At 41.9% G+C, this 4,980-nt stretch overlaps 1 pseudogene across 1 annotated transcript; it reads left to right on the top strand.

Moving 5' to 3' along the window:
* The first annotated feature begins 2,645 nt into the window (after positions 1 to 2,645).
* Positions 2,646 to 4,478, top strand: LOC102904334 (protein FAM13C pseudogene; annotated as a pseudogene). Its single transcript, XR_013047930.1, has one exon. The product of XR_013047930.1 is annotated as a protein FAM13C pseudogene (transcript).
* Positions 4,479 to 4,980: the final 502 nt, after the last annotated feature.

Here is a 4,980-nt window from a genome sequence, read left to right on the forward strand (position 1 = left end):
TTCAATAACAGAGCATATTAACAGAAGGTCAATAAGGAAATAGAAGATTTAAACATGAAGATGCAAGCAAAGTAAGTATTAATAGATATTACCAGAGTAATTCACTCTCGTTTGGAATTCATACTTTCTTTTTAAATATTTTAAAAATATTTTAGATGGAAATAAAATTATATTAATAACCTCCTTACATGTCCCCCACTTTCTAGTTGATATCTCCTTTCCCTTTTTTAATGTTTCATCTATATCTATCTATCTATCTATCTACCTACCTACCTACCTGAAAGGTCCCTCCCAACTATTGAACAGTCTCGAAGGGAGGAGTGAAGATTAAGAAATAACAGATATGAAAATAGAAAAGTAAAATAAAAAGACAGAAACACAGAATAGCATCAAGAGGGCTCTGGGTCAATACCACAGTTGCCCTTAGTTTATTCCTCTTTGGCTTTTTATACACCATCAAGGGGAGAGGCAAAAGATCTCCCCATTTCAAGGACACAATGGTTCAAAATACAAAGTAAAGACAAGTATAAACACTTTCTTAATTCACAAAACATCTAGTAAACATGGCTTATGGCAAAACATCCTGTAATTAGGCCTTGAAGTCTAAGACACATGGTAAATGCCTTTCGCTGAAACATCCTAATATGCAGCCTTGTGGGGCAAAACAAGCTCAGACTCTCTGACCTTGAGTCAAGACTGAATTAGGCCACACTATGGAGTCTCTGTGGGCCCCCACACCTACCTACCTATCTATCTACACATGTATGTATGTATGCATGTATGGAATCACCATATATACATATACGTATATGAATACTTGTGTATACAAGAAAACACAAATAAAACATTCTGAGTCCATTTTTGGTTGTAGTGTGTATATAGTATCAAGGCTGACCACTCTGCGTTGGAAAAGCAATAAAGAGACTCATCCCTGAGAGAGGCTAATCTACCTATTTGCCTTTTCCCAGCAATCAATAATTGTATTTTTTTTTGCCTAGGGGTACTACTCTTCAAAAAATTTCCCACTCAATATTAATGTGTCCATTGAATTGATCTAGTCTTGTTTGTGCTGCTGTTTCTAGAAAAGACAGTGTCACAGCACACTTCTTTGTATTCTACATCTTAAAATCTTTCAGCCGGAACTTCTATGATGTTCCCTGAGTTGAATATACACGACTTGTGATACTTCTGTATCCATTAGGGCTGAGCTCCCCAAGATCCCTTGATCTCTGCATTGGACTCAGTTGTGATTTTCTCTGATGGTCTCCATTTCCTGTAAAAAGAAAAAAGTTTGAAAAGGCTGCTTTGATAAGGGATGGTAGATAACTTACCCTGGATAGGTGGCTCATGCCCAAAGAGAATGTACACAATCTTTACATGTGTCCACAGCAAATTCTCCATGACTAATTATTTATTGACCTATAAAATATTTGGCAATGCACTTTAAAACTAAATATCTCACAATGTGTCTTTTGTAATCATAAAGTAGATATTAAAAAATACAAAAATTTCAAATATGTGGAAATTAACATTTTATTAAAAAGCAAATGAGATCCCTTAAAAATAGAAAATATGTTGATATGAATGATAAATTATCACAACTAAAATTTCTGATCATTAATTTTATTCGTAGTTGGAGTGACTTTTTGTATAATTAATCAAGGCTGGGAATGCAGCTTAGTTGGTAAAGTGCTTGTTTAGTATTCGTGAAACCATGGGTTTGTTTTCCAGCACTACATAAATTTGGCATAGTGACCTAAACCTACAATCCCATCACTACATAAATTTGACATAGTGACCTGTAGATGTAACCAACCATCTTATTAAATAAGAAACACAGAACCAATGTAAAGAAGAAAGCCAAGAGGTCAGAGCTCAGAGCTAAAACCTTACCCTTCCTCCTGAGGTGGTCCTACCTCTCCGAAAGAGACCTACTTCCTGTGTGTTTGTCTTTATATAGTCTTTCTGTTCTGCCTGGTCATTGGTTGTAAACCCAAACACATGACTGCCTCGTCACTGCCTGTATGTACAGCCCTCCAGGTCTTCTATGGTATTGAGATTAAAGTCGTGTGTCTTCAATGCTGGCTGTATCCTTGACCACACAGAGATCTACCTAGCTCTTCTACCAAGTGCTGGGATTAAAGGCACATGCCACGAATGCCCAGCTCTGCTATGGCTTGCTATTAGCTCTGACCTCCAAGCACCTTTATTTATTAACATACAATTAAAATCATATTTCAGTACAAATAAAATACCACCATAGTGACCTAAACCTACAATTCCAGCACTTTGAAAGTAGAGGTCTATACACCCAAACTTCAAGGTCATCTTTAGATTTTTGTGGCTTATATGGAGTTTGAAATTAGTTTTGGATACATGAGACCCAAAGTCTTTGTAGTGATTAAAAATAGGTAAATAATCTGTTAACTTAGTCAAAGCCCCTATATCATGTGGGTGGGATTTATCCAAACTTTAAACTATAAGTCTAAAACCAAACCAAACAAATCAAACACAGCCCGACATTTCAGAAGGAAGAATTAATTCTACAGCCACCTGCTCAAGAATTTCACGCCCTTCCCCCAACAGAGCTGCCTCCATCCAACAGAACGGTTTCCGACTTCATCACTCCATCCTTTGTGAAGCCTTCAAGATAATTCCTTCGGCAGCGCCGCTGTAACTGAGTGTGAGGAAGATACGATCTCTCTACATGAAGACGAGGACGACTGCTCTGGGCTCAGAGATGAAAACAATAAAGTGAACTACCCACAGGTGGGGGCTCGACTAGACGAGCTCGCTCCGCCCTTGCACAAGGCCCAGCAGCATGTGGAACAGATCCTGCTGGTGGATGGCGTGCTGAGACCCAGCATGGGTAACTTCAAGTCCCGGAAACCCAAGTCCATCCTCAGAACCGAGAGTGGCCAGAACCACGGAGAAAGCCAGGAGACAGAGCATGTGGTGCCCAGCCAGTCAGAGTGCCAGGGTGGAGCGGGGACACCAGCTCATGAGAGTCCACAAAATAGCATCTTCAGGTGCCAAGAGATGGTGCGACTTCAGCCAAGAGTAGACCAGAGGGCTGCCATTTGGCCAAAGGATGCCTTTGGAACTCAGCAGGACTTCCATGAGAGTTCCTTGCTGAAGTTCCAAGCCCTCGAATCTGATCTGTGCTCCGCGTTTCTGATGGGCCAGGAAGAAGATGGCCAGGTGCACGGAGTTAAGGACCCAGCCCCAGCTTCCACCCAGAGTGTGCCTGCCGACAACGTGGATTCTGCAGACCCCGTGCCAACTCATAAAGATGCGCAGAGTGACGTCGATGGAACACCAGAAGACCTCCAGTCTGCAGGCACCAGCAGGCTGCTCTATCACATCACTGATGGTGATAATCCGCTGCTGTCACCATGATGCTCCATCTTTAGCCAAAGTCAGAGGTTCAACTTGGACCCCGAGTCAGCCCCTTCTCCACCCAGCAGCCAGCAGTTTATGATGCCAAGAAGCTCTTCTTGATGCAGTGGCAGGGATGGCAAGGAGCCCCAGACCATCACACAGCTCACTAAGCACATCCAGAGCCTCAAGAAGAAAATTCGGAAGTTTGAAGAAAAATTTGAACAAGAAAAGAAATACCGGCCTTCACACAGGGACAAGATTTCGAACCCTGAAGTTCTGAAATGGATGAATGATTTGGCTAAAGGATGCAAACAGCTCAAAGAACTGAAGCTCAAGCTGTCGGAAGAGCAAGGGGGTACTCCCAAAGGCCCTGGGAGAAACCTGTCCTGTGAACAGCCTCCAGCTCCCAGAGAAAAAGGCAAGGTGGAAGCTGTGGGGCCCGAGCCAAGCTCCTCTGGAGAGGAGACTTCAGACGCTGTGATGATGGAAAGGAGAGAACAGGTTCCTCGCCAGGACGATGTGAAGGTAACTAAGCAAGACAAGAACCTCATAAAGCCTCTTTATGACCAATGCAGAATTATCAAGCAGATCTTGTCAACACCGTCCCTGATCCCAACAATTCAGGAGGAAGAGGACTCTGATGAAGACTGTCCACAGAGAAGCCAACAAACTTTTTTACCAGATCCAGTGTCCCGTCTTCCTGTTGGTGATCACCTTACCTACTCTGAGACAGAGCCTATGAGGACCCTGCTACCAGATGAAAAGAAAGAAGGGAAGCAATCAGCTCTCTCCATGTCCAACTTACATGAGGCCACCATGCCAGTCTTTCTTGACCATCTCCGAGAAACTAGAGCTGACAAGAAGAGGCTACGGAAAGCCCTGAGAGAATTTGAAGAGCAATTTTTTAAACAGACGGGAAGAAGTCCCCAGAAAGAAGACAGGATGCCAATGGCAGATGAGTACTATGAATACAAGCACATAAAGGCCAAACTGAGACTATTAGAGGTCCTCATCGGCAAGCAGGATGTGGCCAAAACTATTTGAGGTTTGGCTCTGATCACTTCCACCCAAGATAAAGTCAAGTTTATTTTCCTCTACTGTTCTTGCTAAGTAGTTTTGATGTACTGAAAACGAAGCACTTTAGAGATAGTATTAGCTGTTTTTTTTTTTTTTTTACAAAGGAAGAGATAGTGTAATTATACACGAGAAGGGATTTCAATAGGGAAATAACAGGTAATATTGGGATCAGCAAAAACATTCAGACTACTCCACACCAAACTGAAATCCATAGTCAAATGTAATTGTTAAAAAAAAAAAAAAACAGTAATACCTTGTCAGACCTAAAATAACACATAGGCAGACTGCCTGCTAGGGAAGGTTTATCAGTGCCCGAAGATTGACTTCATTGATGTATGGGAAAGAGCAAGGTTTGAGTTAATTGTGAGACAAGGGAAGCATCTGTTCTTCATCCAGGGAGGAAGACAGCTGGTAAGAAGGTAGTTTAAGGGAGACAACATCCACTGCCTAGTCCTGTAAGTCTGTAGGCATTCTAAACACCCGAAAATACACTCGACTGTGTCACTAATTTCTTATTTCTAC

This window comes from Peromyscus maniculatus, chromosome X (assembly GCF_049852395.1).
Source record: "Peromyscus maniculatus bairdii isolate BWxNUB_F1_BW_parent chromosome X, HU_Pman_BW_mat_3.1, whole genome shotgun sequence".
In the NCBI taxonomy this organism is placed as follows: domain Eukaryota; kingdom Metazoa; phylum Chordata; class Mammalia; order Rodentia; family Cricetidae; genus Peromyscus; species Peromyscus maniculatus.